This window comes from Dendrobates tinctorius, unplaced genomic scaffold (genome assembly GCF_039654945.1).
Source record: "Dendrobates tinctorius isolate UK_male_01 unplaced genomic scaffold, ASM3965494v1 ptg000214l, whole genome shotgun sequence".
NCBI classification, from domain to species: domain Eukaryota; kingdom Metazoa; phylum Chordata; class Amphibia; order Anura; family Dendrobatidae; genus Dendrobates; species Dendrobates tinctorius.
The window spans coordinates 4,606,104-4,630,000 of record NW_027361881.1 but is presented as its reverse complement, the minus strand read 5'-3'; positions in this window follow the sequence as shown (position 1 = coordinate 4,630,000).

Sequence of the window (23,897 nt, the reverse complement as noted above, 5' to 3'; positions counted from 1 at the left end):
GTGGTGGCTGCAGACAGGAGCTTATCATGTATCTCTGTATACAGGGAGCTCCCCCTAACGGTGACTGCAGACAGGATCTTATCATGTATCTCTGTATACAGGGAGCTCCACCTAGTGGCGGCTGCAGACAGGATCTTATCATGTATCTCTGTATATAAGGAGCTTCCCCTAGTTGTGACTGCAGACAGGATCTTATCATGTATCTCTGTATACAGGGTGCTCCCCCTAGTGGAGGCTGCAGACAGGATCTTATGTATTTCTGTATATAGTGAGCTCCCCCAGTGGTGACTGCAGACAGGATCTTATCATGTATCTCTGTATACAGGGAGCTCCCCCTAACGGTGACTGCAGACAGGATCTTATCATGTATCTCTGTATACAGGGAGCTCCACCTAGTGGCGGCTGCAGACAGGATCTTATCATGTATCTCTGTATATAAGGAGCTTCCCCTAGTTGTGACTGCAGACAGGATCTTATCATGTATCTCTGTATACAGGGTGCTCCCCCTAGTGGAGGCTGCAGACAGGATCTTATGTATTTCTGTATATAGTGAGCTCACCCTAGTGGTGACTGCAGACAGGATCTTGTGTATTTCTGTATACAAGGCGCTCTCCCTAGTGGTGACTGCAGACAGGATCTTATCATGTATCTGTATACATGGAGCTCCCCCTAGTGGTGGCTGCAGACAGAATCTTGTGTATCTCTGTATACAGGGAGCTCCCTGTTATGATTGGGTCACCGAGGAGGAAAGCAAGACCAGGCTAAGCCACAGAAAACCAGAGAGGTTGGTAACTATGCAGATTGCAGATCACTGATTGTATCCACACAACTAGCAGTAGCCGTGGAGCGTACCTACGATGATCCTAGACGCCTCAACACAGCCAGAGAACTAAATAAGCCTAAAGCAAGAAAGGGGAAATCTAAACTGCCCCAGAGCAGACCCCAAAGGAATAGATAGCCCCCAAACATATATTGTCGGTGAGACAAGATGAAAACACAAACGCAGGTAGGAAAATAGACTGAGCAAACGATGGGGCCCACACTAGCTAGACAGGACAGGAAAGGAAAGACTCTGTCTGCAATCACACAAAAAACCCTGCAAAAAATGCCCAACACGTCTGATAGAAAAATACTGAAGTCACTAGACTTCTCCCAGTATGTCAGCACTCTGGTATATTCTGAAAGCAGAGCAAAAAGAGGCCAATCTAATAAGGGACAAAAACAAACTGGCACAAGCAGTAACATAAGGATGGAAATTCAGCACAGCCCCAGCCGGGGCTGGCTGACCACACAAAACTGAAATAGACAAAACCAGATCAAATGTGAACAATAGCAAAAGAACACTTAGCTGAGCATGCAGGGACTGAGCTGGAAACTAAGACTCCAGTACTTGGTCAAATGGAAGGGTTATGGCCAGGAGGATAATTCTTGGGTCTCTGCTTCTGACATTCATGCTGATAGATTGGTTCGTGCTTCTCACCGGGCCCATCTTGATCGGCCTGGTCGCGTGGATGAGGGTTCGGTGACCCCTCCTCAAGGGAGGGGTACTGTTGTGAATTTGCTTTCTGGCCTACCTCTGGTTACTAGTGAAGGTAGTGGAGCTGGTTATATTGACAGAGGGGTCACGAGTTCTCTTTCCGGGCTCCCTTTGGTGGTTACTGGAGGTAATGGAGCTGATCTAATTAACAGAATCCTGCCACCTGATAATGAGAAGGATGACTGGAGATCTCAAGTTTCTGACTGGATTTCAGACAGCTGACTCCCTCTATCCCTGCTGGTGATTTTTTCTGCCTCCTGAGGTCTTAGTTTCCAGCTCCCTCCCTGCATGCTCAGCTAAGTGTTCTTTTGCTATTGTTCACATTTGATTTGGTTTTATCTATTCAGCTTTGTGTGGTCAGCCAGCCCTGGCTGGGGCTGTGCTGAATTTCCATCCTTATGTTACTGCTTGTGCCAGTTTGTTTTTGTCCCTTATTAGATTGGCCTCTTTTTGCTCTGCTTTCAGAATATACCAGAGTGCTGATATAGTGGGTGAAGTCTAGTGACTTTAGGGTTTTTCTGTCAGATGTGTTGGGCATTTTTTGCAGGGTTTTTTTGCATGATTGCAGACAGAGTCTTTCCTTTCCTGTCCTGTCTAGTTAGTGTGGGCCCCATCACTTGCTCAGTCTATTTTCCAACCTGCGTTTGTGTTTTCATCTTGTCTCACCGACAATATATGTTTGGGGGCTATCTATTCCTTTGGGGTCTGTTCTGGGGCAGTTTAGATTTCCCCTTTCTTGCTTCAGGCTTATTTAGTCCTCCGGCTGTGACGAGGCATCTAGGATCATCGTAGGCACGCTCCACGGCTACTGCTAGTTGTGTGGATAGGATCAGGGGTCTGCAATCCGCTTAGTTACCAACCTCTCTGGTTTTCTGTGGCTTAGCTTGGTCTTGCTTTCCTCCTCGGTGACCCAATCATAACAGCTCTCCCTAGTGGTGACTGCAGACAGGATCTTATCATGTATCTCTGTATACAGGGAGCTCCCTCTAGTGGTGGCTGCAGACAGGATCTTATCATATATCTCTGTATACAGGGAGCTCCCCCTAGTGGTGGCTGCAGACAGGATGTTATCATGTATCTCTGTAAACAGGGAGCTCCCCCTAGTGGTGGCTGCAGACAGGATCTTATCATGTATATCTGTATACAGGGATCTCCCCCTAGTGGCGGCTGCAGACAGGATCTTATCATGTATCTCTGTGTATGGGGAGCTCCCCCTAGTGGTGACTCCAGACAGAATCTTATCATGTATCTCTGTATGCAGGGAGCTCCCCCTAGTGGTGGCTGCAGACAGGATCTTATCATATATCTCTGTATACAGGGAGCTCCCCCTAGTGGTGGCTGCAGACAGGATGTTATCATGTATCTCTGTAAACAGGGAGCTCCCCCTAGTGGTGGCTGCAGACAGGATCTTATCATGTATATCTGTATACAGGGATCTCCCCCTAGTGGCGGCTGCAGACAGGATCTTATCATGTATCTCTGTATACTGGGAGCTCCCCCTAGTGGCGGCTGCAGACAGGATCTTATGTATCTGTGTACATGGAGCTCCCCCTAGTGGTGGCTGCAGACAGGATCTTACCATGTTTCTCTGTATACAGGGAGCTCCCCCTAATGGTTGCTGTAGACAGGATCTTATCATGTATCTCTGTATACAGGGAGCTCCCTCTAGTGGTGACTGCAAACAGGATCTTATCATGTATCTCTGTATACAGGGAGCTCCCCCTAGTGGTGGCTGCAGACAGGATCTTATCATGTATCTCTGTATACAGGGAGCTCCCCCTAGTGGTGGCTGCAGACAGGATCTTATCATGTATCTCTGTATACAGGGAGCTCCCCCTAGTGGTGGCTGCAGACAGGATCTTATCATGTATCTCTGTATACAGGGAGCTCCACCTAGTGGTGGAGGCTGACAGATATATAGATCATTCGTAGTTCTGCGTTGGAAAATATCTCTCTAACCACTCCCCTTACACCCCGCCCCTAAAGTATATATATTCTGCGCACACTGTTGCATTTGATAAAATAGTATCAGTTTTCCTTTCACCCTGTGAAGACTGGAGCAGGAAGCAGAGTCTGGCACAATCGCCTTCACAGCGACAGTTTCATTACAACATTGTGATTCCGGCAGCAGCACAGATCAGTGACCGTTTCTTTCTTTTCTGATCGGTTGTATGATAATAACGATGTCTACAACCCACACAGGAAACTTAGTGAGATGGCTGCGGATTCATACTGAAACCAAGGAATATAGGGGGACTGTGATAGGTAATAATATAGGGGGTCTGTGGTGGGGAAATATAGGGGGACTGTGATAGGTAATATAGGGGGGCTGTGATAGGTAATAATATAGGGGGGCTGTGATAGGTAATAATATAGGGGGGCTGTGATAGGTAATATAGGGGGTCTGTGATAAGTAATAATATAGGGGGCTGTGATAGGTAATTAGGGGGGGCTGTGGTGGGGAAATAATATAGGGGGCTGTGATAGGTAATATAGGGGGTCTGTGATAGGTGATAATATAGGGGGCTGTGATAGGTAATAAAGGGTGGCTGTGATAGGTAATATAGGGGGCTGTGATGGGTAATAATATTGGGGGACTGTGATTGGTAATATAGGGGGACTGTGATAGGTAATAAAGGGGGCTGTGATAGGTGATAATATCGGGGGGACTGTGATAGGTAATAATATTGGGGGACTGTGATAGGTAATAAAGGGGGCTGTGATAGGTGATAATATATGGGGCTGTGATAGGTAATATCGGGGGGACTGTGATAGGTAATAATATAGGGGGGCTGTAATAGGTAATATAGGGGGCTGTGATAGGTAATATAGGGGGGCTGTGATAGGTAATATAAGGGAACTGTGATAGGTAATAATATAGGGGTCTGTGATGGGTAATATAGGGAGCTGTGATAGGTGATAATATAGGGGGACTGTGATAGATAATAAAGGGGGCTGTGATAGGTGATAATATATGGGGCTGTGATAGGTAATAATATCGGGGGGACTGTGATAGGTAATAATATAGGGGGGCTGTAATAGGTAATATAGGGGGGCTGTGATAGGTAATATAGGGGGGCTGTGATAGGTAATATAAGGGAACTGTGATAGGTAATAATATAGGGGTCTGTGATGGGTAATATAGGGAGCTGTGATAGGTGATAATATAGGGGGACTGTGATGGGGAAATAATATAGGGGCTGTGATAGGTAATATGGGGGACTGTGATAGGTAAAAATATAGGGGCTGTGATGAGGAATATAGGGGGACTGTGATGGATAATATAGGATCTGTGATAGGTAATAATATCAGGGGATTGTGATAGGTAATATAAGGGGACTGTGATAGGTAATATAGGGGTCTGTGATGGGTAATAATATAGGGGGACTGTGATGGGGAAATTAAATAGGGGGCTGTGATAGGTAATAATATAGGGGGCTATGATGGGAAATGTAGGGGCAGTGATAGTAATATAAGGGGGCTGTGATAGGTAATAATATAAGGGGCTGTGATAGGTAATAATATAAGGGGCTGTGATGGGGAAATAATATAGGGAGGCTATGATGGGGAAATAATATAGGGGGCTGTGATGGGTAACAATATAGGGGGCTGTGATAGGTGATAATATAGGGGGACTGTGATGGGGAAATAATATAGGGGGCTGTGATAGGTAATATGGGGGGCTGTGATGAGTAATAATATAGGGGGACTGTGATGGATAATATAGGGTCTGTGATAGGTAATAATATCAGGGGATTGTGATAGGTAATATAAGGGGCTGTGATGGGGAAATAATATAGGGGGGCTGTGATAGGTAATATAGGGGGCTGTGATGGGGAAATAATATAGGGGGGCTGTGATAGGTAATATAGGGGGCTGTGATAGGTAATATAAGGGGACTGTGATAGGTAATAATATAGGGGGCTGTGATGGGTAATATAGGGGGGCTGTGATAGGTAATAATATAGGGGGACTGTGATGGGGAAATAATATATAGGGGGACTGTGATGGGGAAATAATATAGGGGCTGTGATGGGGAAATAATATAGGGGGGCTGTGATAGGTAATAATATAGGGGGGCTGTGATGGGGAAATAATATAGGGGGCTATGATGGGGAAATAATATAGGGGGGCTGTGATGGGTAATATAGGGGGCTGTGATGGGTAACAATATAGGGGGCTGTGATAGGTGATAATATAGGGGGCTGTGATGGGGAAATATAGGGGGGCTATGATGGGGAAATAATATAGGGGGGCTGTGATGGGTAATATAGGGGGCTGTGATGGGTAATAATATAGGGGGCTGTGATAGGTGATAATATAGGGGGCTGTGATGGGGAAATAATATAGGGGGGCTATGATGGGGAAATAATATAGGGGGCTGTGATAGGTAATACGGGGGGCTGTGATGAGTAATAATATAGGGGGACTGTGATGGATAATATAGGGTCTGTGATAGGTAATATCAGGGGATTGTGATAGGTAATATAAGGGGCTGTGATGGGGAAATAATATAGGGGGGCTGTGATAGGTAATATGGGGGGCTGTGATAGGTAGTATAAGGGGACTGTGATAGGTAATAATATAGGGGGACTGTTATGGGGAAATAATATAGGGGGGACTGTGATGGGGAAATAATATAGGGGGGCTGTGATGGGTAATAATATAGGGGGGCTGTGATGGGGAAGTAATATAGGGGGCTATGATGGGGAAATAATATAGGGGGCTGTGATGGGTAATATAGGGGGCTGTGATGGGTAACAATATAGGGGGCTGTGATAGATGATAATATAGGGGGCTGTGATGGGGAAATAATATAGGGGGGCTATGATAGGGAAATAATATAGGGGGGCTGTGATGGGTAACAATATAGGGGGCTGTGATAAGTAATAATATAGGGGGGCTGTGATAGGTAATAATATAGGGGAGGCTGTGATAGGTAATATAGGGGGTCTGTGATAAGTAATAATATAGGGGGCTGTGAAAGGTAATAATATAGGGGAGGCTGTGGTGGGGAATTAATATATGGGGGCTGTGATAGGTGATAATATAGGGTGCTGTGATAGGTGATAATATAGGGAGCTGTGATAGGTAATAAAGGGGGATGTGATAGGTAACATAGGGGGGCTGTGATAGGTAATATAGGGGGCTGTGATGAGTAATAATATTGGGGGACTGTGATAGGTAATAAAGGGGGCTGTGATAGGTGATAATATATGGGGCTGTGATAGGTAATAATATCGGGGGACTGTGATAGGTAATAATATAGGGGGGCTGTGATAGGTAATATAGGGGGGCTGATAGGTAATATAGGGGGCTGTGATAGGTAATATAGGGGGCTGTGATAGGTAACATAAGGGAACTGTGATAGGTAATAATATAGGAGGCTGTGATGGATAATATAGGGAGCTGTGATAGGTGATAATATAGGGGGACTGTGATGGGGAAATAATATAGGGGGCTGTGATAGGTAATATGGGGGGCTGTGATAGGTAATAATATAGGGGGACTGTGATGGGGAAATAATATAGGGGGCTGTGATAGGTAATAATATAGGGGGCTATGATGGGAAATGTAGGGGCAGTGATAGTAATATAAGGGGGCTGTGATAGGTAATAATATAGGGGGCTGTGATGGGGAAATAATATAGGGAGGCTATGATGGGGAAATAATATAGGGGGGCTGTGATAGGTAATATAGGGGGCTGTGATAGGTAATATAGGGGGCTGTGATGAGTAATAATATAGGGGGCTGTGATGAGTAATAATATAGGGGGACTGTGATGGATAATATAGGGTCTGTGTTAGGTAATAATATCAGGGGATTGTGATAGGTAATATAAGGGGCTGTGATGGGGAAATAATATAGGGGGGCTATGATGGGGAAATAATATAGGGGGCTGTGATAGGTAATATGGGGGCTGTGATAGGTAATATAGGGGGCTGTGATAGGTAGTATAAGGGGACTGTGATAGGTAATATAGGAGGCTGTGATGGGTAATATAGGGGGACTGATGGGGAAATAATATAGGGGGGACTGTGATGGGGAAATAATATAGGGGCTGTGATGGGGTAATATAGAGGGGCTGTGATGGGGAAATAATATAGGGGGGCTGTGATAGGTAATATAGGGGGACTGTGATGGGAAAATAATATAGGGGGCTGTGATGGGGAAATAATATAGGGGGCTATGATGGGGAAATAATATAGGGGGCTGTGATAGGTAATATGGGGTCTGTGATAGGTAATATAGGGGGCTGTGATAGGTAGTATAAGGGGACTGTGATAGGTAATATAGGAGGCTGTGATGGGTAATATAGGGGGACTGTGATGGGGAAATAATATAGGGGGGACTGTGATGGGGAAATAATATAGGGGGGACTGTGATGGGGAAATAATATAGGGGCTGTGATGGGGTAATATAGAGGGGCTGTGATGGGGAAATAATATAGGGGGGCTGTGATAGGTAATATAGGGGGACTGTGATGGGAAAATAATATAGGGGGCTGTGATGGGGAAATAATATAGGGGCTATGATGGGGAAATAATATAGGGGGGCTGTGATGGGTAATATAGGGGGCTGTGATAGGTAATAATATAGGGGGACTGTGATGGATAATATAGGGTCTGTGATAGGTAATAATATCAGGGGATTGTGATAGGTAATAATATAGGGGGCTGTGATGAGTAATAATATAGTGGGACTGTGATGAATAATAATATAGGGGCTGTGATAGGTAATATAGGGGGCTGTGATGGGTAATATAGGGGAGCTGTGATAGGTAATAATATAGGGGGGCTGTGATGAATAACAATATAGGGGCTGTGATAGTTAATAATATAGGGGGCTGTGATGAATAACAATATAGGGGCTGTGATAGTTAATAATATAGGGGGACTGTGATGGATAATATAGGGTCTGTGATAGGTAATAATATCAGGGGATTGTGATAGGTAATAATATAGGGGGCTGTGATGAGTAATAATATAGTGGGACTGTGATGAATAATAATATAGGGGCTGTGATAGGTAATATAGGGGGCTGTGATGGGTAATATAGGGGGGCTGTGATAGGTAATAATATAGGGGGGCTGTGATGAATAACAATATAGGGGCTGTGATAGGTAATAATATAGGGGGCTGTGATGGGGAAATAATATAGGGGGCTGTGATAGAAAAATAATATGGAGGAAGGTGTGAAATGCCATATTAGGGGCAATGTGTACATCCCTGATACGTCCCTTGCTATATTGGGTACATTTATGGGGTCCTGTGTTCGGTTTGATGATTGCACGCAGGGGTCCCGGCTATTGGGGCTCTGTTATGTGGCAGCCTCCATGTTGGGGGCACTAATATGTAATTTCATAGCAGCCGATGGGCGCTGGCTCTTTTGTCTCCTGATACAATTTCTGGAAATCATTAGTTGTACTCAGTTTTACAAGACAAAAATGAACTAAATGATGCTGAAGACAATGGTGATGGTGATGATGATGGTGATGATGATGGTGGTTGTGATTCTCTAGATGTCATGTGACCTGAATACCATGTGATGAAATGTAATATTGAGGGGGTGAACATGGATGTGAAACCATTAACCCCGTGTGGTGAGTGGACGTCACAGTCACATGGAGCCGCTGATTTGCTCACATGGTGGATTTCAATAGATGTTCCAAAAAGAGAAGTGTCGGGGGCAGCCCTATTGTAGCCATGTAATTACCGGGGGTCTCCCTGTGCGGAATCTTTGTGTTGTTACATTTTACTGATGTCTGATTGCGACATTCAGATTCACCCAGGAATTTACAGAGATAAAACGCGCAATAAAGCAACAGATCGGCCTCATCCCACCACCCTTACATGGGGCTTCCGCTACTTCTCCACATTTCTTCCCTTTCTGAACACTTACATAAGGATTGTCAATCCCGGTATTAGGTGTGTTGCTCTATTTCTGCTGTGCAGGCAGCGACCTTGTGATTTCGCGGCTCCAGCCGATGATTTCTCCTTTCAATGTGACAACACTCAGGCTGCCGCCCCAATGGACGACAACATTGACCTCCACAGCCACAATAAAGCAGCGATTCTCAGGAACTGATTGTGACGACACAGCATTGTATCTTTATGAACCAGACGTCTATTCTTAGCAATCCCGGAGGAATAGACTGTTATCTATATGTTGACTGTTGAATTTATGCATTTTTCCTTCAGTAGGTCAAGAGTCTGAAATGTTGAAACTTTTTTTCATGCAGGGTCATTGCACAATGATGTTTTCTGATATTTTGATTACACATTGTCCAGACCAGCCAGTTTGTTGACTTGCAAAACAGAGGAGGAAAAACTATGCAAATAGATTACATAATCAAACCATGCAAGTTGGTCTCCTCACCATTCTTCCCCTTTACCTGAGAATGCTGGCTTGAAGGACATTTGTTAACTATAAAAAGGAGAGATGTCTCCAGATATACAGAGAGAGACATCCAGTCAGTCAAGAGATCCAGACATCCAAAGAACCAGAGACTGTCTACAGGACAACAGTCAAGACATTATGGCTCCACCACGAGGGATACAAATTTGACATTCTACAAAATGCCAATTTAGGGGATCACAGCCTCAGCTGGAAGAGCACAGATCTGCTCCATTGACCATTGTGAATCTATGGATACGTTTGTGGTAGTCAGAATTTCAACCCACCGTTGGCCTGAGCCCTATGGATACCTTTGTGGGGGCCAGAAATGGGGCAGGCCGGTCGCTTGGCTTCAGGATATGTTGGGAGAAGCCAGGTTGTGACCCTCCGGTCACCTGGCCTTGTACCTGAATGGACTGCCATCTTTCTACGCTTGTCGTTACCTCCTCTCTGTGTGCGTGCCACAGGTGGGGTAATCGGCCCTGGAAGCTCAAAAGTAGCAACTGCTGTTATCCCCGCGAGTCTTCGGAAGGGTGAGACTGTAATTTGCACCATCTTGGGGTATTTTGCTGGGACTGTTCTATCTGTTATCTGCCTGTTTGGTGATTCAATAAAGAATTGCAACACTACCTCACCCTGTGTTGTCTGAGTAGTGTTATGCCCACGGTAAAAGGAGGGCGGGTGTTCGGTGGGGTGATCTCAAGTCCATGCAGTTTTGGCTAGCGGACCATGGCGTCCACTGACCCCCCCCCCCCCACACACACACACACACACACACACACACACACACACACATACCCGTGTCTCCACACTGATCTTATTCTCTTTGTTGGCATTATGGTTATGGAGCAAGATAGAATTGGGTTTAGGTTATGGCTGAGATTAGGATTGGGTTATGGCTGAGATTAGGATTGGGTTATGGCTAGGATTAGGATTGTGTTAGGGTCCTGATTAGGATTGGGGAAATGGTTGAGATTGGGATGGATTATGATTAGGATTGGGCTATGGTTGGGATTAGTATTGGATTATGTTTGGGATTAGGATTTTGTTATGATTGGGATTAAGATTGGATTATGGTTGGGATCAAGATTGGATTATGGTTGAGATTAGAATTGAATTATGGTTGGGCTTAGGATTGGATTATAGTTAGGATTAGGATTGTGCTATGGTTAGGATTAGGATTGTGTTATGGTTGGGGTTAGGACTGGGCTTTGGTTAGGATTAGGATTGGGTTATTGTTGGGATTAGGATTGCATTATGGTTATGATTAGGACTGGGTTATGGTTGGGATTAGGAATGTGTTATGGTTGGGATTAGGAATGTGTTATGGTTGGGATTAGGGTTGTGTTATGGTTGGGATTATGATTGGATTATGGTTTTGATTAGGATTGGGCTATGGTTGGGATTAGGATTGTATTATGGTTGGGATTAGGACTGTGTTATGGTTAGGATTAGGATTGTGCTATTGTTGGGATTAGGACTGTGTTATGGTTAGGATTAGGAGTGTGTTATTGTTGGGATTACGATTAGATTATGGTTTTGATTAGGATTGGGTCATGATTGAGATTTAGGATTGTGTTATGATTTGGATTATGATTGAGCTACGGTTGGGATTAAGATTGTGCTGTTAGGATAAGGATTGTGTTATGGTTGGGATTAGGGTTGGATTATGGTTATTGTGAAGAAACCAGATTATATCTTCATTAACCAGATGACTATTTTTAGCAAACCATAAAGAATATGTTATTATCCTTTTGCTTGTGTAAGCGTGTAGTAGTGACTTGTAAGATGATATTCCATATAACATATTGTCCTCTTATCTTTGATGACTAGTGATGTTTGCTGTTATGATAATTATGCATGGCGATATGGAGTCAGTTTGTTGACTTCGAAAGCACCATAAGGTGGAGACACGGGGGATAGGCGGGCGCCCAGGTCCGCTAGCTTGGAACCACATGGACCAGGGATCGTCCCGCCTAACGCCCGGTCTCCCTTACAATGTGTGCGTAACGCTACTCAGACAACACAGGGTGAGGGTAACACAGTGCGGCAATGCTTTATTGAACCAAAAAACAGGCAGATAACACGTAGAACAGTCCCAGCAACATCATGGGATGGTGCACATTAGAGTCTCACCCTTCCGCTGACCCGCCAGGATAATGGCAGATGTTACTTCAGAGCTTCCAGGGCCGACTACCCCACCTGTGGTACACAGAGAGGAGGTAACGAAAAGCATAGAGTGCTGACAGTCCATACGTGGTACAAGGACAGTTTACACGAGAGTCACCACCTGGCTTATACAAACATCTCCATGGAACCACTGGAAAATGATTGTCCTTGGTTAGATCTGAACCAATAACCCGAGCAGTGGAAACCTACAGTGCTAACCTGTCGGGATAATGTTTATTATTCCATATATTACAGCTACTATGTGCTACTGTTTATTGGTGCAGGAGTCTCTGTCTCCAACAATAGTGTTATATTGTCAATAATACACTGTCTAAAAAAAAGAGCACCAGGACGTTCCCGCTCACTGTTCACACTGTGTGTAGCTGGAGCAGGTTCTGCTGTCACTTTACAAGCTGGCAGACGAGATGCTAAGATCCCGAGCTGTAAGAAATAACAGTTGTAAGCTGCCTTATCTGTGTCCATGAATAAATATAGCATCACTGTTGAACAGCTGGACTGTACACAGACTAATCCACTGGCAACATAACCACCCAGCCACCGTGCTGTCCAAGAGCTGCTTACTGGCTAAGTGATGAAAATGTCTTCCAACACCTATGAGAAGGGTGTGAGGAGAGAAACTAGTTCCCATTGCAGCCACTCACTTCAATTATTAGTGTGCCTGAGAGGTGGAATCTCAGCGTGCTCTGTCCAAGCTGAACCCATGACTTCAACAATATTACTAACCACTGAGCCACCATGCTGCCCAGGAGATTATTTATAGGCAGGTTATCAATATGACTACCAGCAACAATAGCAAAATCATGAAAGAGAAAGCTAGACGCCCAAGGCAACAAATCAGTTAATTGATTTTAATTTCTGAAGTGTACCTGAGAGGTGGAATCTCATTCTTGTGGGTCAGAGTTGAACCAATCACTCCAGTGCTAACCACTGAGCCACTGTATTATCTGGCAACAGCCACTGTATTACCCAGCAACTGCCACTGTGCTATACTATAAGCATCACCAAGCCACCACCATGCATCACTGTAGGAATCAATAAGCTCCCACTATGCTTCACTGTAAACATCCTCAAGCCCCCCGCCATGCTTCACTGTAGGCAGGATGTTCCTTTCAGTGTATGCCTCATTTTCCCTTCTCCAAACAGTAAATAAGGACACTGACACTTGGGTTACTGCATAATTACACTAACACTTTGGGTACAGGGTAGTGACACTGATACCTTGAAAAGGGAGTAATGATGCTGACAATTATGGAACAGAATAATTACACACTGATTCCTGGGATATATGATAATGACACTGACATTTGGGGTTCTCCTCTTTCTGGCTGGATCTTCATCTAGTTCTCATCACCCATTAGAGACAATAACCCTGAGTGAAGAATGAAGCTACATTGCATCTCGTTGTTTGTACCTCCCCTTACTGGTTGAGCATGGTGAATCTTCTGATTTTTCTTCTCTGTAGTTTATGCTCATCCTGGAGCTGGTCATGCTGATGATGTGATCTTCTCCTCTTTGCACAGTGATAATTATCAACAATCTAAATGTAGACAATTTTTTTTTTTTGAGGTGTGATATTTATACGAGGTCGAGATCTATACTGTCCTGCAGTCCAGAAAATTATCTACTATAGCAATATGTAGTATATAACCGCAGCTCACATACAAACCTGCACTGGAGAATAAAGATATGGGACCGGCCGGACCCGGTGGTGAACCGCCCACTGACCCAGTGCCAGGATAAGGCGGTGTCACCATCCAGTTTTGGATTCGTGGCAGCTCGGGTTCCACTTTGATTTATATGGAGCTTTTTTCCTTTCAGGACCAGCGGGGGTTAATAACAGTTTCCCTTGCTGGAACCCTGCTGCAACTGCAGAGTGTCTAGGTCAGCTGATGTGGGTGGTCACCACTTCCACATCCTTTACATAGTCACCTGATGCATCAGCTGACTGTCGGTGATAGAGCATTCTATAGTGACCAAGCCTGGAGGAAGGAGCTCTCTGGCTGCTGTGGTGTTACAGCTGGTTTTGTGGTCTGGGTGCCTTTCTTCTGCTGTGCAGCTTTGTTTGGTATTTTTGTCCTCATCTGTCTCGTGTTTGTCACTGACCCCTGTGTCGTTCCATCTGCAGGGATGATGCTAGCGCCCTTGTCGGCCAGTGCAGAAGCCAGGGCAGTGCTAGGTGACAGCGATGGGCGAGGTTCCTGACGGCGGTGGGGGGAAGGACCCACTTAGGGTGTTAGAGGAGAGCAGGGTCAGTCTCAGGTTTGAGCAGGAGGTGTCCATCCCTCATTTCCCTATCAGTAGGGCCTTCCTCTCCCCATTTCCATCCCGTTGTGTGTGTGTCATGCCATCTGCTGAGCTACACCCTGTGGGGTCAGTACACAGTGTGACAGGCGGCCGCAGGGTACAGCGCTTTGTATATGGCATCATACATATGCATTTGCAGGACTGGATTGCTTGACATAAATAAGGCAAAAATGGTAAACTGGGAAGGAATACCCATTTAATCATTTAATTATTGTGATATCAAAAGTTCTCTGCTTCATTCCTATCTGTCCATAATGCTTCCATCACCCATCTACATCATCTATCAGCCATCCATCTTACGGAGCCTAGTGCGGCTGTAGAGGACCTGACTGTCGTCTCTCGGTCCCGTTTTGTCCCTCTTTCTCCCATATACATTTATACCAGTTTCTCTTTGCTTCTCTTGGCACCGCTGGGCATGAACACGACTGATGGAGATGATCTTGTTGAAGCTGCTTCACACCTCTTTCTTATTCATCTCATGCGCTGTGCACAGGCTGCAGCTGGCAATAAGAGACAGTCTGCAAGAGGGACATCTTGGAACTCTGACTAGCGAAGTGAGGAATTTGGCTATTGCTGCCAGAACCCATAAAATTGATCCCATCTTGAAGAGACGTGCTGGGAAAGGGGCAATTGTGGATAAAGCCACTCGGTGAGGCAGCGCCTATTTAATGATTGAGCAATTGCTTGAGCTGAAACCCTTCCAACCCTCAGGTAACACTGCATGAAGGTCAATGGGCACAGGTGGCTGAACTGAAGGGATTCATCACCCATTTACAGCGACTAAAAAGTTACGAGCTGAGGATTTAACTCCTGGCATTTTTATAAGGGAGTGGAAGAACTTGTTGTTTTGCCCGTCCCAAAGAGGAGGTTTAATCGCAGATGGCATTACTGCTTCAATGAAGCGGAGACAGACACTGCTATTAGAAAATAAAATTCTTCTGGCCGCTGTTTATGTGGACCCGAGTCATCGTATACTGCTTGATGATCAACAGTTTACTAAAGGAAAAGAAGCTCTGAATGAGGGAGCAGTTAGGATGAGTGGCCTACAGGACGGCCAAGAGCAGGAGGACTCGGGTCCTGCCAGTGCTGCTGCTGCAGTTCCTTTATCCTCATCAGATGAGGAGTTTGATTTCCACAAGTATTTGGATGACATGGAGCAGGCAAAGCGTTGCCGCAAGGAAAAAGATTCCACTCCCATAGAAACAGATTGACCAGATTTCAAACATTTTTCACTTACTCTCAAAGAAGTAGAAGAGTTCAATCGTTCATCACAACTGACTGTGCGCGAGGCGATTCCTCTACACCCTGACATTGTTAGAGATGTCCCCTGTGGTCACGGCTTTACCACCAGCACAAGTTACTGTAGAGAGGTTGTTCTCTGGCCTTAAAATACTGAGGTCCGATGTGAGGTCATCTATGGAGGAGGATCTGATGGAGGCGATACTATTCCTCAGAACAAATTCAGGACGTTAATGTTGAAAACTTTTTTCCCACTTACTGCATAGTGTATAATAAATTGTAAATATGCAAAAGTTTTTTGTTCTAAAGTTGTATTCCAATAAATGTATTTTATGTTCTATCTAAACGGCTTCATTATTGCATCATAATAATGATTAACAGCCTGATGTCACCATTTCACTACAGGGAATTTATCACTTATGAGCCCTGTATGAGGGAGTCGGAGTCGTGGAGTCGGAGGTTTGGCTTACCGACTCCACAGCCCTGATTTTGTGTGACTGTGCGGGTTTCTTCCCATGTTCTGAAGACAGACCTGTAGGAGATATGACCCCTGATGGGTGCAGTGATGTCTGTAAAGTGCTGCACAATCAATAGGCTTATTTATTATGCTTCATAAGAACCGTCTCACTTTGCAGACATTATTACCCCATCATGACTCACATCCTATCAGTATGTCTTTTGAAGTGGAGCTGCTCATACTCTGCTCCATTCATTGTTTATGGGACCATATGAGAAAGCAGAGCTGCATTATTTCCAGACAGTCCCATTGACAATGAATGCAGTGGAGGATAAGCCTGCGCACCTCTGCTCCATTCATTGTTTATGGGACCGTCTGAAAATGCAGCGCTCCATTACTTCCAGACAGTCCCGTAGACAATGAATGCAGTGGAGGATAAGCCCGTGCACCTCTGCTCCATTCAAGAATGGGATGGATCTAGGACGCTTGTGCACCGAGCTCTGGAGACCGTGTCATGGAGATTATTACGTGATGTTTTCTAGTACGTGGATGTGTCAGAAATGTCCCACAGTGAACGGCCGCCCTCGCCGGTCTCTTGTCTGAGGACACAGAGACTAAAAGCCTTTTGGTCCCATCCCATAGATCAGTGCACAGCCTGCTGGTGCTGGTGGTGAAGCTCCCGTGGGGCAGCATGGTGACACTGGGACTTTCTTTGTCTTGTTGCTGTTTTCATTGGTTCATCTCTGACCAAGAACAATGAGATTCCTCCTCTCAGACCCATCTCAGATAATGAAATCAGTGACCACAAGGGAACCTGCTCTTCCTTCTCCTGACCTGTCGGTGGGCACTGATAGACATATTGATGACCAGGCCATCAGGTAATGCTATGGTGGCTCAGTGGTTAGCTCAATTACCTTCCAATGCTTGGGTCCTTTGTTCTACTCTGACTGAGGTCGGAGTAATTCCTCCTCTCAGGTCTTCTTTAGAAATTGCACATGGAGCTGCTCTAGTTTTTCCTGATCTTCCCATTGGAGCTGCGAGTCATCAATGATTTTGCCGGTGGTTCTCTCGTGAGCAGCACGGTGGCTCAGTGGAAAGTGCAGGTGATCTGCAGCATGGGAGTCCAGGGTTCAAATCCCACCATGGATGACATCTGCAAGGAGCCTGTATGTTCTCCCTGACTGAGCTGCCACCCGTGCTCCAAAGACATATAATGGTGGTGTTACCTGTGCAGCATCCAGGAGGGCTGCTTGCCTGCCCCCTTCATTGGGCAAGTAGCCTGAGTGGTGTCAGTCCTTATTGGATGAATGTCCTGATACAAGAAATTGTCTTGTATATATGCGGCTCAGCGGTGCCTGAGCTGTGAAAAGGAGTTTTTTGGACTTAGTAAAATTTTAGCCCCCTCATGTCCCTAGATGCAAATGTTCCTCCAACCCTCAGAATACAGGTAACACCATCACTGGCCCCTACCTGTAGGGCTTTGGAGCATGGGTGGCAGCTCAGTCAGGGAGAACATACAAGATCCTTGCAGATGTCATCCATGGTGGGATTTGAACCCCGAACTCCAATGATGCAGATCACCAGCACTTTCCACTGAGCCACCGTGCTACCTGGGTGTTACATGATGGCTAGGTCATCAACAGCCAGAACTGAACTAAGGACCCACTCAGCTCAGTGGTTAGCTTGATCACCTTTTAACGCTTGGGTCCTTAGTTCAATTCTGACTGAGGTCGGAGTAATTCCTCCTCTCAGTTGTACTTCAGAAATTGCACATGGAGCTGCTCTAGTTTTTCCTGATCTTCCCATTGGAGCTGCGAGTCATCAATGATTTTGGCGGTGGTTCTCTTGTGAGCAGCACGGTGGCTCAGTGGAAAGTGCTGGTGATCTGCAGCATGGGAGTCCAGGGTTCAAATCCCACCATGGATGACATCTGCAAGGAGCTTGGGTGCAGTCAGGGAGAGTATACAAGCCAGTGATGGTGTTACCTGTATTCTGAGGGTTGGAGTAACATTTGCATCTGTGGACATGAGGGGGCTAAAATTTTACTAAGTCCAAAAACTCCTTTTCACAGCTCAGGCACCGCTGAGCCGCATATATACAAGACAATTTCTTGTTTCAGGACATTCATCCAATAAGGACTGACACCACTCAGGCTACTTGCCCAATGAAGGGGGCAGGCAAGCAGCCCTCCTGGATGCTCACAGGTAACACCACCACTGTATGTCTTTGGAGCATGGGTGGCAGCTCAGTCAGGGAGAACATACAAGCTCCTTGCAGATGTCATCCATGCTGGGATTTGAACCCTGGACTCCCATGCTGCAGATCACCAGCACTTTCCACTGAGCCACCGTGCTGCTCACAAGAGAACCACCGGCAAAATCATTGATGACTCGCAGCTCCAATGGGAAGATCAGGAAAAACTAGAGCAGCTCCATGTGCAATTTCTAAAGAAGACCTGAGAGGAGGAATTACTCCGACCTCAGTCAGAGTAGAACTAAGGACCCAAGCGTTAAAAGGTAATCGAGCCACCGTGCTACCTGGGTGTTACATGATGGCCAGGTCATTAATAGCCAGAACAGAACTAAGGACCCACTCAGCTCAGTGGTAAGCTCGATCACCTTTTAATGCTTGGGTCCTTAGTTCTACTCTGATGGAGGTCGGAGTAATTCCTCCTCTCAGGTCTTCTTTAGAAGTTGCACATGGAGCTGCTCTAGTTTTTCCTGATCTTCCCATTGGAGCTGTGAGTCATCAATGATGTTGCCGGTGGTTCTCTTGTGAGCAGCACGGTGGCTCAGTGGAAAGTGCTGGTGATCTGCAGCATGGTAGTCCAGGGTTCAAATCCCACCATGGATGACATCTGCAAGGAGCTTGTATGTTCTCCCTGACTGAGCTGCCACCCATGCTCCATAGACATACAGTGGTGGTGTTACCTGTGCAGCATCCAGGAGGGCTGCTTGCCTGCCCCCTTCATTGGGCAAGTAGCCTGAGTGGTCTCAGTCCTTATTGGATGAATGTCCTGATACAAGAAATTGTCTTGTATATATGCGGCTCAGCGGTGCCTGAGCTGTGAAAAGGAGTTTTTGGACTTAGTAAAATTTTGGCCCCCTCATGTCCATAGATGCAAATGTTCCCCCCACCCTCAGAATACAGGTAACACTATCACTGGCCCCTACCTGTATGTCTTTGGAACATGGGTGGCAGCTCAGTCAGGGAGAACATACAAGCTCCTTGCAGATGTCATCCATGGTGGGATTTGAACCCTGGACTCCCATGCTGCAGATCACCAGCACTTTCCACCGAGCCACTGTGCTACTCACAAAAGAACCACCGGCAACATCATTCATATGACTTGCAGTACCAATGGGAAGATAGGAAAAAATAGAGTAGGTCTACGTGCAATTTCTAAAGTAAAACTGAGAGGAGGAATTACTCCAACCTCAGTAAGAATAGAACTATGGACCCAAGTGATGAAAGGTAATCAAGCTAACCACCGCACCACCATGCTGCCTAAGCAATGCCATATGGCTAGATCATCAATATGTAAATCATTGCCCACCAACAGGTCATGAAAAACTAAAGCCGGTCCATTTGCAATTTCTAAAGAAAACTGAGAGGTAGAATAACTCCGACCTCAGAAAATGAAATCAGTGACCACAAGGGAACCTGCTCTTCCTTTTCATGACCTGTCGGTGGGCACTGATAGACATATTGATGACCTAGCCATCAGGTAATGCTATGGTGGCTCAGTGGTTAACTCAATAACCTATTCAACACTTGGGTCCTGAGTTCAATCCTGACGGAGGTCGGAGTAATTCCTCCGCTCAGTTGTACTTTAGATATTGCAGATGGAGCTGCTCTAGTTTTTCCTGATCTTCCCATTGGAGCTGCGAGTCATCAATGATTTTGTCGGTGGTTCTCTTGTGAGCAGCACGGTGGCTCAGTGGAAAGTGCTGGTGATCTGCAGTATGGGAGTCCAGGGTTCAAATCCCACCATGGATGACATCTGCAAGGAGCTTGTATGTTCTGAGCTGCCACCCATGCTCCAAAGACATACAGTGGTGGTGTTACCTGTGCAGCATCCAGGAGGGCTGCTTGCCTGCCCCCTTCATTGGGCAAGTACCCCGAGTGGTGTCAGTCCTTATTGGATGGATGTCCTGATACTAAAAATTGTCAGCTGTGAAAAAGAGTTTTTGGCCTTAGTAAAGTTTTAGCCCCCTCATGTCGCTAGATGCAAATGTTCTTGAGACCCTCAGGATACAGGTAACACCATAACTGGCCCCTACTTGTAGGTCTTTGGAGCATGGGTGGCAGCTCCTTGCAGATGTCATCCATTGTGGGATTTGAACCCTGGACTCCCAAGCTGCAGAGCACCCATGCTTTCCACCAAGCCACTCAATGGCAACTTTTATTCCCCATTGACTTGCATTGGGGTCGGGTTTCGGACGAAACTCCAACTTTTTTTTTGCCCTAGTCGGACCAGTTACATCTGAAACAAATTTTGTTTTGTCAAACCCGATCCGACCAAAGTCGCTCAACTCTAGAGGTAGCCACTGAACTGCCCGAGAGTTTATTTCTGCCCAAATCATCAACAGGACTCTCAGCATTTATGGGACGGTCAGAAAAAACTAGAACAGGTCCCATTACAATCACTGATTACAATTTCTAAAATACACCTGAGAGGAGGAATCTTATCACCTTCAGTCAGAGATGAACCCAGGACAGCAGCATTAGACAGCGGCAATGCTAACCACTGGGCTATCACACTGCCTGAGCACTGACCTCTGGGTAAGTCATCTATATGACTCCCTGCACCTATGGGAAGGTCAGAAAAAAATAGACATAGCTGCCCGACACATCTAACCAATCTGCTAATTGATTTCAATTTCTAAAGTGAGCTGGAGCAACCAGCGGGTCCCAATCCTGGCTTTCTCCAAACGTATCCATAGTTCAGCGATGGTCAATGGAGCAGATCTGTATTTTTCCAACCGGAGCCAAAACCCCTCTAGGTTGTTTCCTGTAGAATACTAGATCCGTGTCCCTTGTGATGGAACCATGATATTGGCTGGTGTCCTTCTCTGGTCCTTTGGATCTATATGTCTTGGCAGAATCTCTGGCTGTCTCTCTCTTCCCCTCTCTCCGTCTCTTTATACCAAGGCACGTAATCTATTTTTATAATTACCCAGTGTCCTTCAGTCCAGGCTCACCGAAAAGGGGAACAATGGAGATGAGATCAAGTAGCATTACTTGATTATTTACTCTATTTGCATAGTTTTTCCCTCTCTGCTTTCGGAGTCAACAAACTGGCTCCATAACGCCATGCATATTATCATATCAGCAACCATCACTAGTCATCAAAGATAAGCGCACACCGCATTATATGGAATATCAGCTTACAGGTCACTACTACAGGCTTGCACAAGGATAGATAACATATAGATAACATATTCTTCTTGGTTTGCGAAAAATGTCATCTGGTTAATTAAGATATAATCCGGTTTCTTCACAGTTATGATTAGGATTTGGCTATATGGTTGGGAATAAGATTGTGTTAAGGTTGGGATTAGTATTGGATTATGGTTAGGATGAGGATTGTGTTATGGTTAGAATTAGGATTAGGCTATGGTTGGGATTAGTATTGTGTTATGGTTGGGATTAGGATTGGGTTATGGTTGGGATTAGGATTGTATTATGGTTGGGAATAGGATTGGATTATGGTTGGGATTAGGATTGGATTACGGTTGGGATTAGGATTGGATTATGGTTGGGATTAGGATTGGGCTATGGTTGGGATTAGGATTGGGCTATGGTTGGGATTAGGATTGGGCTATGGTTAGGATTAGGATTGGATTACGGTTGGGATTAGGATTGGGTTATTGTTGGGATTAGGAATGCATAATAGTTGGGATTAGGATTGGGTTATTGTTGGGATTAGGATTGTATTATGGTTGGGATTTGGATTGGGCTATGGTTGGGATTAGGATTGGGCTATGGTTGGGATTAGGATTGCGGTTTGGTTGGGATTAGGATTGTATTATGGTTGGGATTAGGAATGGGTTTGGGGCTTGCACCAGTTTGAGGTTTCAGCCTCTGGAAAGTTGGAGGAACCTGCGGTTTTGTAATTGAAGTTTCTTCCAGTGATGGAGGCGTCTGCACCGATCACTTCTGCTTTCCAGGAATTAACTAAAGTGCAGCACATCCGCTGTACAGGGAGTGCGGAGGTGTCCGGCCATTATAGTGACCGCTGCTCTGTAATATTCCCAGTCCAGGCTATGGGATCCTCGGACGGGGCCGAACCTGGTCTGAAATTCTGCCATGACTGCCCCATGATGGTCTCACACTGCCACTTACCTAGTTGGGGGTCTCCATGACAAATACAAGGTATTTTACCTAAATACTTCTGTATATACTGCACAGTACCACTCCTGTATATATACACTGCACAGTACCACTCCTCCTGTATATATAAACTGCACAGAACTACTCCTGTCCTGTATACATACACTGCACAGTACCACTCCTCCTGTATATATATACTACACAGTACCACTCCTCCTGTCCTGTATATACACACTGCACAGTACCACTCCTCCTGTTCTATATATACACACTACACAGTACCACTCCTCCTGTATATATACACTGCACAGTACCACTCCTCCTGTATATATAAACTGCACAGAACTACTCCTGTCCTGTATACATACACTGCACAGTACCACTCCTGTATATATACACTGCACAGTACCACTCCTGTCCTGTATACATACACTGCACAGTACCACTCCTGTCCTGTATACATACACTGCACAGTACCGCTCCTCCTGTCCTGTATATATACACTGCACAGTACTCCTCCTGTCCTGTATATATACACTGCACAGTACCACTCCTCCTGTCCTGTATATATACACTGCACAGTACCAATCCTCTTGTATATATACACTGCACAGTACCACTCCTCCTGTCCTATATACACTGCACAGTACCGCTACTCCTGTATATATAAACTGCACAGTACCACTCCTCCTGTATATATACACTGCACAGTACCACTCCTCCTATATATACACTGCACAGTACCACTCCTCCTGTCCTGTACATATACACTGCACAGTACCACTCCTGTATATATACACTGCACAGTACCACTCCTCCTGTATATATACACTGCACAGTACCACTCCTCCTGTCCTGTATACATACACTGCACAGTACCACTCCTCCTGTATATATACACTGCACAGTACCACTCCTCCTGTAAATATATACTGCACAGTACCACTCCTCCTGTATATATATACTGCACAGTACCACTCCTCCTGTCCTGTATATACACTGCACAGTACCACTCCTCCTGTATATATACACTGCACAGTACCACTCCTCCTGTATATATACACTGCACAGTACCACTCCTCCTGTATATATACACTGCACAGTACCGCTCCTCCTGTATATATATACTGCACAGTACCACTCCTCCTGTCCTGTATATACACTGCACAGTACCACTCCTCCTGTCCTGTATACATACACTGCACAGTACCACTCCTCCTGTATATATACACTGCACAGTACCACTCCTCCTGTAAATATATACTGCACAGTACCACTCCTCCTGTATATATATACTGCACAGTACCACTCCTCCTGTCCTGTATATACACTGCACAGTACCACTCCTCCTGTATATATACACTGCACAGTACCACTCCTCCTGTCCTGTATATATACACTGCACAGTACCACTCCTCCTGTATATATACACTGCAC